Source organism: Gastrolobium bilobum, unplaced genomic scaffold (assembly GCF_033153095.1).
Source record: "Gastrolobium bilobum isolate Gb01-03AN ecotype WA unplaced genomic scaffold, APGP_CSIRO_Gbil_v1 utg11908, whole genome shotgun sequence".
Classification (NCBI taxonomy): Eukaryota; Viridiplantae; Streptophyta; class Magnoliopsida; order Fabales; family Fabaceae; genus Gastrolobium; species Gastrolobium bilobum.
Window position 1 is genome coordinate 22493 of NW_026900091.1, and position 12006 is coordinate 34498.

The 12006-nt window shown below is 34.8% G+C and overlaps 1 non-coding gene across 1 annotated transcript; it reads right to left on the reverse strand.

Annotated features, from left to right (window-relative positions):
• Nucleotides 1-333: 333 nt before the first annotated feature.
• On the reverse strand, nt 334-440 carry LOC133295272 (small nucleolar RNA R71). Its single transcript, XR_009749312.1, has one exon. It is a non-coding gene; the product is annotated as a small nucleolar RNA R71 (small nucleolar RNA).
• Nucleotides 441-12006: the final 11566 nt, after the last annotated feature.

Below are 12006 nucleotides of genomic sequence, written 5' to 3' on the forward strand. Positions count from 1 at the left end.
CGAGTTCCACAGACGGCGAGCATTGTTAGACCGACCATAAAAGCTAATAACTTCGAGTTGGAGCCGGCGCTGCTACAACTGATTCAAAAAGATCAGTTCACTGGAAGAAGCACAGAGAACCCCTATAGCCATCTTGATGACTTCCTACTTTACTGTGATACATTAAAAGTGAATGGAGTTTCTCACGACGCTATCTTGCTCAGACCATTTCCATGCTCACTGAAGGATGATGCAAGAGCTTGGCTGCAGTCTCAACCTGAAGGAAGCATAACCAGTTAGGATGACTTAGCAAGAAAATTCTTGGCCAGATTTTTCTAAGCTTCAAAGATGGCAAGACTCAAATCGGAATTCACCTATTTTGAACAAAAAGAAAGCAAATCTCTGTACGAGGCTTGGGAACGATTCAAAGGATTACTCAGGAAGTGTCCTTAACATGGAATAGAAGCATGGCAGAAAGCAAGAATCTTTTTCCAAGGGATGACGCCCAACACAAGAACACTGGTAAATGCTGCTGCAGGAGGCTCCCTGAAGACAAAAACTCCAGAGGAAGCGTTAGAATTGTTGGAATCCTTAGCTTCTCAAGAATTTGACAATGCCCCAGTTGCACAAAGGAGAGCAGAAATTATGAAGCTCGACGGCTATGATGCAATCTTAGTCCAAAATGAACAAATGTTGCAAATGCACAAGAAACAACAAGAATAATTAGATGCTCTTACTAAACAATTTAATCTTTCTCAAATTTCTTCTGTTAGTAATTCTCAAATCAAATGTGGTATTTGTGCAGAGGCCCATGCGACGGAAGATTGTGACTACATGAGAACAACTGAAAAGCCATCAGCAGAGGCCAATGGAATATGGTACGATCAGAAGAATCAGAATCAACATCTAGGGTTGAGTCACAAATCCAACCATCGGCTCAATACTCCCCTTCCAGTGCAACCACATACCCCACAACAAAGTAACACTTCTGAGTGGGAGAAAGCTTTTGCACAGCTGTACAAGACCACTTCTGATTATATTCAAGGTGCAAATGCTTTCAGAGAGGACACATCTACTTTCATGCAAGAGACTAGAGCACCACACCGGAATCAAGAAGCTTCCATAAGAAATTTGGAAATTCAGATTGGCCAGTTGTCAAAGCAATTTTCTGAGAGAGATCAGGGTACTTTTCCAAGCAACACAGTTGTCAATCCAAGGCAGCATTGCAATGCTATCACCACTAGGAGTGGGTCAATGATTCAGCCTATAGAGGAGCAGCCCGAAGAAAAGAAGAAGGATGGAGAAGCATCAGTTGAATAAGAGAAGGGAGAAAAGGAAAAGGATACAATTGAAGTTGACAAAAGCAATCCTAAAAAAGCCAAAAAGAAACTATTCAAGTGGCAGAAGAAGAAAGCTCTAGAAAGACAGAACAAGCCATTGGATCTCTCCCCATATGCTCGAATCCCATATCCTCAGAGATTAAAGAAATATATTCATAAGCACCAAAAACTTGTTGTCGGATTAGCAAGTGTACTAGTCAAACAAGTAATAAAATGATGAGTAAAGATTGTTCCCACGAGGAATTGTGTCAAGCACTGACTAACCAAATATTGTTAAGTTGAATCAACCAAAAGATTATGAATTTCTTTTATTTCTTGTCACCAAAAATTAAATTTGAATAAAATTAAAGAATTGATAAACAAATAAAGTGTGAATATAATTTAAAACAAGTAGTCAGATGTCAATTTCCCTCAAGAATGAATTTATGGATGAACCAATTTCCATGATGAATATCTATTGTGTAATGTTGATCAACCTTTTTCTTATCATCAAGATGTAATGTCTTACTACCTTGATAGACACATTAATTAGAAACCCCAATGTCTTGGTGATTCCTTTCTTAATACATGCATTAATTACTAAGGTCTTAAGATCACATAAGAAATCCTAGCATCAATGTCTTAACTACTAGAACACTGATGATAAAGTTGTCAAATATAGAAACAATGTAAACATGTATGTTCTACACTACTCCTTAACATGAAGAATTAATCAAGACAACTTCATACAAATCACATAATAAATAAACAAGACATCTAATTAACCATTCATAAATTCAAACTTGAGTTCCATTGAATCAGACTACAAAGAACTCTACTCAGACATAATTGAAATATAAACAAAGGAAGAAGAAAGATCAAACTCCATTGTCATTATAGTAAGTCTTCAATCTTCAAGTGCAATTACATAGGAAACTAACTAATACAAGAACTAAGTCCTAAAGAATTTGGAAAGTAAGAGAGAGAAGTCAGATTAGAGGATCTGATATGGGAGAGAGAGATAGAATCAGCGATATGAAAAATGTGAAGGCCCTTGCCTCTTATAGTGTTACAAATTATAACTGAAAACTAACATGGGCGCTAAAACGTTCATGAATGGGCGTTTTAGCGTCCATGTTTAACAGATACCCAACTGCTTTTAACTAACTTGGGCGCTAAAACGTGAACTGTTGAACGTTTTAGCGTCCATGTATGGTGAATGCTCAACTGCTTCCAACTGACTCCAACGCTAAAACACTTGGTTTGGACGTTTTAGCGTTCGAGACCAGAGTCTTTTTCCAACAGCAGGGCGCTAAAATGTTTGATCAGGAAGTTTTAGCGCCCAAGACCAGCAACTTTTGTCCTCAGATTGCAGCAGCGCGCTAAAACGTTCTGTGTGAACGTTTTAGCGCTCAGCACCAGCAACTTTTGTCCTTCGTTTGCAGCAGCGCGCTAAAACGTTCTGTGTGGACGTTTTAGCGCTCAACGCTTAGGCATTCTCCCTTTCTCCAGAATCTTCTTCTTTCTTTCTGCTGCTCCTTAAGCTTCATTTCCCTACAAGACAGTGTAATTTTTCACCAAAGCTTTCAGAACTTGTACTTGAGGGAATTCCAGGACATTAACCTCTTTTTCATCCAATTAATCACACAAATTGATACTAATTCATGCTGAAAAACCTGATGAACTAGGGATTTATCACAATTCCCAGATTTGGACATTGCTGTCCTCAGTGATGATATTACAACAGAGAAAGATTCAAGATTTTTTACAAATGAAACTCATGAGAATGGACTTCAATTAAAAACAGATCACATTGATACAACTTACAACCATGCAATCTCTTATTTCTTATGACTTGCCCAACATCATATGTGGCTTTTCAACAGGTTAGTAAAGATGATATACATAGACTTTTCAAACAAAAACACCCCCTCACTAGGAACTTCTCAAAAGTTGTGAGAATTTAACTCTCTTGCACACTAGTGTTTAAGGATGTACTTATCACTCACTCTTCATTGCACTCAAATTACCATATGCTTGCCTATCTTCTCACTGTTCACAGTAACAACAATTTATAAGGTAGATCAGAAAGGGCTTGGTATGATTGGCAATGAGGCTTGGTATGTGGCTTGACTAGAGGTAAGAATTTCTGTAAAAGGGGAAGTTCAGATCAAATGAATCAGATTCAGATAAGAGGGAATTCACAGTATTCATCAATTTCTTCCTAATTCCCCCAACTTTCTTCCTTTTCATTCCTTGTTCTTTTCTTTGAACCTTTCTTCCTCCTTTTCTTCCTGTCACTTTGTGTCTTTAACAAAAAAAAAATTCTTTTTCTTTCTTTTTCCTTCAGACACTTTGTGTCTTTAATTCTTCCCTCTGTCTCTTCCAAACACTTTGTGTTTCATACCCTTTTCTTTCTTTTCCTTCTTTCTTTCCTTTATTTCCAACACCTTGTGCATTCACTTATTGCAAAAACACTTTCCTCCCCACAGAACACTCCATCCCTTATCACTTATCTGAAACGTTTAATCTGAAGGATTGGAATAACTGTGGTCCTTGGTTGTATAGACAACAGGCTAGGCTCAAATTTTTCATGCAATAGGAACTTAAAGGTTAGTCATTTGACTTTCTGGTTCAAGAAGGGAATGCCTCAATCATTTCTACTCTATACATCATCAACTATTCCAAGCAAGAAACAAGGCAAGTTCTAGAGTTACTCATGCAGTGAAATGCTCTCTGAACAAAATTTTCTGTATAGGCTCAATTTCCTCACAGTTAAGAGTGCATGCTTGACTTTCTCTCTATGCATCAAAACTAATCTCTATATTCTTACACATTGAATGAGTCATGCAATCATTTCATTTCTCAACATGCAAGACATAAGATTGTATCCTTAATTTGATCAATCATCTAAAACTCTGATCAGTCAAATCCTCATAGAATTTCATATAAAAAACTGAATTCCAAATTCTGAACTACAACTAAAATCTAAATTATACTAAAAACTTTTTCACAAAGAAAAACTAAAGAAAAGAGATTGAGATGTTTCCCTGTTTTGGCTCATCCACTCGTGTAACATCTCCATGAAGTTCGCATGCCATTCAATCAAACCCACACCATACCAAAGCATTGGAGGATCAATCAACTCCAAGAACTTCAAAAACTCTCACTTGGACGCGGACATAGATGAGGTGTTACTCTCAAATTAGTGGGTTTCAAGGGTTAAAGCTATCATGGTTGTGTTTAGAATGCCATTTACTTAAAGTTTGATGTAGTGGAAGTTGTGTTTTGGTGGAGATTTGAGTGTGTTTGGAGCAAATGAAGATTTGAACACAAACTTGCACAATAATGAGGGGGGCTCAGTTTTTGGAGAGAGAAATGGGCGGGGAAGAACATGAATAGTGTTATGATCATAGGTGTCATGTTATACTTAAGTGGGGTGGGTCCCAACGCACCTCACGCGATTCAAATTAATTTAAATCTCCCGCTTAATCCACTAAACTTTCGTAAACTCCTAAACTATTTAGAAACTCTAATTTTTAACAATAATCATTGTCCTTTAAGGGTGTGTTTGGTACAAACTTTTGTTAAGGATAGCTAGGCAAATGAAAGTGGTATATTTGGATGTCCATGTTTGGTATCATGTTTTAAAAAAAATTGGTAGGGAAATCATTTGCATAGTATTTTCTTTTTGTGTGTAAAAAACATTGTTCAATAATACCATCTACAAGGTGGTATTTGCTGATAGATGGGGAAATCCAAAAAGGATTGCAAGCAAGGGGACCAAAATGACCCTGATGTTTGAAAAAACTACAGCAAACTAAAATCATATTTTTCCATTTTATTTTAGTCAAGGGTTGTTGCGGTAATTTAACCATATTTTCCCATCTATATTTTACCTTAAACCAAACATAGACTTAGCAAACTAAAATCAATTTTCTCAGTAATATTTCGGCCTACCAAACAACTTTTTTTAAATTTTTCTACCAAACTCACTTTTCCACTATATTCTTAGTAATTATGTTTCCTTGGTAAAAAAAATTCCTCCTCTACCAAACTCCCCAATTGTCCGTGATAAGATGAATCCAGAGTTTTCCGGTCGTTCGGAATCACAGTTTTAAGCTATTATGTGCGTTGTGGGCACGCTTCCCCAAAAATCTTAATTCCATCAATTTTCACTAGAATCATATTTCCTAGTCCTATGTACCATTTATAACTTATTTTAAACCTAGAGTTTACAATTCATTTAGCACGCTTTACAGTGCAACTGTACCACGATATTTTTACCCGATAAAAATACTATTGATCAAATTTCCAGAAATTTGCCTAACTACACAATTTTTCGTTCTGAATCCATTTCTAGTGTTAGTTTTTTTTCATTTGAGACCTTCAACTCAATTTTTCTTTCCTATGATTACGTGTTTGGCAAATTATCATTTTACCCTTTTTACGTATTTTGGTTTTAAATTCAGGATTTTCCCTAATCCTACCCTTTAATCCAAATTTTCATATTTAATTCTACGTTTTAGAAATACGAGGTGTTATATGCAGCGTTTTATGTGATGCATTAACAATTTGACACGTGGATTAAGAGGACGAAAAAATGCTGATTTATTTTTTGTTTTCTTTTTGAAAAATATAATAAACAATAAAGATGATGAAGTGTCCATGTTGAAAAAAATAAAGACGATTCAATGTCCAATAAATGTTGATTTGTTTTTTGTTTTCTTTTTGAAAAATATAATACACAATAAAGACGATGGAGTGTCTATGGAAAGACGATAAAGACGATTTAATGTCCAATAAATGCCGATTTTGATTTTTTTTTAAAATATAATACACAATAAAAACGATGGAGTGTCCATGGGAAAACAATAAAGACGATTTATTATCCAATAAATGCTTATTTTGTTTTGGAAAATATAATATACTATAAGACAATGGAGAGCTCATGAAAAAACGATAAATATGATTTAATGTCCAATAAATGCTGATTTATTTTTCTTTTCTTTTTGAAAAATATAATACAAAATAAAGATGAAGCAGTGTCCAAATGGAGTATTCATGGAAAAATGATAAAGACAATTTAATATCCAATAAATACTATTTTTTTTTCTTTTTGGAAAATATAATACACAATAAAGACGATGGAGTGTCAAATGGAGTATCCATGGAAAAATGATAAAGATAATTTAATGTCCAATAAATGCTATTTTTTATTTATCCTCTTAATCCACGTGTCAAATTGTTACTGGCGTCACATAAAAAGCTGCACAATGCAGCGAATTAGGTTATGTCACGTAATCTTGCTGTAATCTCGCTCCACAGTGCAGCGAGATTACGTGGCCTTAAACTTGCTGACATGGTGTGTAACACCTCGTGTATACCCGGAATATTATCATTGCATCGTATTAAGCAGCGCTTAATTAAAAATTGTGGAATATCTTTTTCTTATCAATTATGACGTCATTATACTTAGCCAAGTTGATTACTTAATCAATTTCATAAAATATCGTCTGTATGTAAATTGCAATAAGACATCTAACTGAAATAAGTCAAAATATAAATATAAATGTGAGTATCTAAGTCACGGAATTACAACACATAATCCAGACAATATCCTGATACATTAATACAACTCCAAATAAAACAAGACATAACAAGTCTATGTGGCATGGACAATTCCCATGCTCACCAAATCAACAACGTCTCAACAGAATGATCCAAAATCATAAATGAAGCTAAAACAATAAAACAGCATGCATAACCAGCATCCAACAAGTCAGCATATCATAACAGCAATATCTAACTCAGCTCTGGCCTCCTGCCCCCTGAGGTCTCAACCCCATTATTACCTGAACCTGAAATAAGCATTCCCCAAACGTGGGGTGAGATCTCTAAACCAGAAATCTCAATAAGACAAGGGCTCCTCAAGGATCTTCCACCCCAAGCTCACTTACATGTGCAATATAAGTTCTAAAAGCACTAATATCAATATCAGTTCCAAAACTATGCAGTGCAACAGATATTCATACCATGTGTGTCAATATTATTCTATTGGCCAGAGAAATACAGGAATACGCCTATACCTACATGTAGTACAAGGAACATCGCTTGCACCTCACCCACAGCCTCACCATCTTGTATGTACCACATACTCAGGCTTACCGTATAGGTGGAACACCACATACATATCATACATGCACTAGCATATAACAGCTCAATAGCATTTCCAAAACATCAAAAGCATGTAACACAGCATGCATATAACCATACCCCCATGGGACAGGGTGGAACCACAACATGGCTAAACCGAGGACACGAAAGCTTACCTTGCAAGCTAGCTATCCAAGCCAAGAGTCCACAATCTCAAAGCCCAAACACAGCAGTATCACAATCTGTTATGGACCAATAATACATCATTAATCAAACTCTACAAGCATACACTTAAAGACAACGTCTTTCCTTTATGTTTTACGTCTTAAGGCTTCTAACAAAGCCACAAGCCCTTAATCACATGATTCTGACTTAGTTCATTAATTACAGAAGTTCAATTTCATCAATCTAGGGTCCACAAACCCCCAATAGCCTACTGTACACACAACACAGCTACTGTTCTACGAAATCCCAGAATATCCGGATATTCCTCGGGGGCATATCCGAATATCCAATATCCGGATATCTCACTGTACATATCTGGATATCAATATCCGGATATCCAGATCCCCATATCCGGGTATCTAATATCCGGATATCCAGATTCTCATATCCAGATATCCAATATCCGGATATTTCACGATCAGATATCCGGATATTTCATGATAGAATGCAGTTTCTGCATTTCGTGAAGATATCCTTCCAAGGTTCCATTTTTACCGATTACAGAAGCCTAAACATGCATTTCTAGGTGTGTTTGACATTACCCAATGTTAGGTTATCATCTTTTAACCATTACATGCATCAAGGTTCCATTTTTAAGCATAAAAACTCAAGTTCAAAGGTGATGATCATACCACAAGCTAAAAACAGCAAAGGGAGATGCTCTTGGAGCTCACTTGAAGCTCCCACAGTTCCGACTTCACAAGGCTACGAAAATACACTTCAAGCTTGTCCCTTTATGCCAAAAAGTGGCTTCTTGAAGCTCAAGAAACCAAGAACAAGGCCACACAACCCAAACTCAGAACAAACAGCCCCAAAAATGTCCCACAAACAGCAAGCATCAACTCAAAATACTCCACACCTCCTCACAATGCTCACAAGCTTAGTGTTTACAACTCTCAAGAAGAAGACTCACAACAAAGATGGCTTCTTGGTCCCTTTTCATGAGCAAAGGCCAAGACTTTCAAGAGAGAAGAGAAGGATGGAGAGAAATCAGCAAAAAGACTCACGTAGAGGCTGAGTATGGCCTTGAGTTTTGTGCCCTTAGGCACTGGCGGACCCAGCCTTGGGCAAATGTCCGCAAGTGCCCACATAAAATTTTGGATTTTTTTTTTTTTGTAGCTTTGTAGGTCTTTATTTGTCTCTTGATTCAATATTTATATTAGGAGTAAATATCCTTTTAAGTTTCTAATAAAAAAATGGTCCCCACTTTAGTCCCTTATAAAAAATAAGTATCGAGGTCCCTAAGAAATTCAAAGTGAATCAATTTAGTTAAAATCGTGGTTCCTCACAAATTCAAAAAAAACCTACATTAGTCCCTCAAAAAGACTAAAATGAGTCCACTTTAAATTTTATAAGGACCAGGTAACTATTTTTTTTATAATAGACTAAAGTGGGTATCGAATTTTTTGTTAGGGACCAAAAATGATATTTATTTTTATATTAGTTAGCAACGTAGCAACGTACAGAGATGATTAAAACAACGTAGCAACGCAAATTGATTAGAGAGAAAACTTATTCTTCCCCCGCTACCATGTACACATTCTCACGCTCTCTTCATCCTTTGTTTTCTTTCTAGACGAGGCTTTCACTGCGATTTTGCTTGTCTTCTGTACAAGTAGTGTTGACTTTTTTATTCACCACTATAAAATAGAATGATGATGTATGGATGTACTGGAGTATATTCTCATATTTGTTTTGGAGGATTGGTAAGATTTAAGAGGAAAAATGATTGGTCAAACTATTGCCTGCAGCTTGTTATGGAAGCAACTAGATTATGAGCGGGTTTAAGCGTTAATTTAAACTTTTTTTACAAAAAAAAATTCGGGAGCGCGGCCCCAGAACCCCCGCCACTAAATGTGCGGACATAAACAAATTTCCCTGGGTCCGCCACTGCCCTTAGGCTTATATAGGTCCACTTAACACTAACCACACTGTATTAACTTTAATTGCTACGCTTAGCATTTTAATCCCAAACTTGGAATTCTTAACCTACTCAATTTTACAAGAATTATCATATTTTTATTATATTTTTTGGAGCACCTTTCCGGTATGCGCTTTTGATAGCCAGTATCAGTTTCTGGCATCAGTTCTCATTATTTTGACTTGAAACTCGTTTTACAAGTCCTATAGATTATTCTAAGAATTATCATGCACTTATTATAATTTTTTAGGATACTTTTTCGGTACGCATTTATACCGACTAGCAGAACCGGTATCTGCACTTTTCTTCCGAAAAGTGACATTCAGCATTCTTAATCACTTATCATAATTATTAAAGCCTCTTAATAATTATTAGGGTCAATTATGGAGTTATTTTCTAATTTAACATAATTAATTACTTAATTTCCTTAATTAACGGTGCGGGTTCTTACATGGAGCCACATAATCTCGTTGTACAGTGCAGCTAGTTTGTTGACGTGGCATTTTAAAAATAAAATTTTTTCTAGGCGTGACAATTTGATTAATTTTTGCCAAAAAGGTGGCAAAATGGTTGTTGTCCCTCCTTTCTACCCAAGTTTGCTCTAGCAAAGCCGAAAATGAAACAAAAGGTGGCAAGATGGTTGTTGTCCCTCCTTTCTGCCCAAGGTTGTTGTCCCTCCTTTCATTGATAATATCAATTTTTTAACATTTACTAAAAATAAACAGAAATAAAATATTATGTCTATATTTTTTTATGTCTACTTTACGTATTTATTTTCATATCCTTAAGCTATAATCTCAACAAATAATGGAGATTTATATGATCAAACAAACTCTTGCCTCTTTCTCTCACTTCCCTTCTTTAATCTTTCTCTCTCTCTCCTTCCATCGTTAGTTAAGATTATGACTTAACAATATGCTTAAAAAGAAGATAAAGTAAGCATAAAAACCAGTTATACTATATTATCCCAAATAAATATCAATTTCTCAACGATTTTTTTTTGGGTTTTTATTTAAAAGTTATTATCACAAAACACATTTTTCTTTTTTTATTGCTTTTCAAGTTTTGCGTACAACACAATTTTTAAGAATTGAATAATAAAAACAAATCTATATAGGCCTTAAGCCCCTCACTTTGCATTTACATGTTAGCATTTTACACGCGCATAATGCTTCATCATTGAGTTAAAAAAAGGCTGTTGCGACACCGTGATCAATAAGGTGCTTTTTGGCAAAAGCATTGATGAAAAATAATTTTTTTTGGATTCCGTATGTATCACGTGGGCAAGTTGTACTCCAGATTTGACCTCGATTTTTGAGATAAATAGCTCGAGACAAATCAAAATTCAAAGAAACTCTACAAGAAATAGCTCTACTATATATATCACACAATAAATTATTGTTGCAATGATAGCTCACTGAAGCACATGGCGTGCTGTATGATATAATATGATAATCATAGTAATAATAAGATAATTATAATATTTGCAAAAAAAAAATATTTATTCTTTTAAATGATATAATTTATGTCATTTCATTCTTATAAAGAGGTGGAATTCATATCTTTATATTTTTTTCCACTATTTCTCTCTTTATTTATTTCTTTCTCTCACTTAAAATAATATAACTTTACATCTTTTAAAATAACACACATTTTTCTCTTTGTAAAAAGACATATTAGATACATATTTAATTATAAAATAATCTTCCAAAATAAACTTATGGATTCATCGATTATCCAAACGACAATATTTACAAACTAGTTTTTATACTAAACGACAATATTTTTGAAATTTGTTTTTATTCTTTATCAATTTATCAATTATTCAATTAATTCGATAATAGGACCACATGATCAGTAGTAACTTTTTCCTACCAAATTTTAAGATAATTATATTTTTAGATACTCAAACTTAAAATTACTGATTAAACTGAAACAATCCTTTGTTAATTGATTATCGTACTTTGATGATATCATTTTCAATTTTTTTCCTTGTATGATAAAAGGTAAAAGTAACATGACAAATGTCATGTAAGTTAACTCTAGCAGAAAATAATATAGGGAAAAGATTTATAGGATTAATATTTCTCATATTATATTAAATGGTGATAGCTCAGTTGGCGAATGAGAGCTAAGCAGGTGGGGGTGAGAGCATGTGTTCGAATCTCCCCAGTACCACCTTTGGGAGGGGTTTAAAGCCTTAATCTTATACCCGCCCCAAATCGAATTAATTGCGAAGCGATGAACCGATTGGAATATTTCCAAAAATATTTCTCATATTATAATATAAAAGTGTGTGGGAGCCATATGAGACCATATAAAGAGAAAAAAAAATATGAGTTTCACATATTTTTATATATGTGTAAGAGATAAAATTATCTTCTGTCACATAGGAAATATTAATCT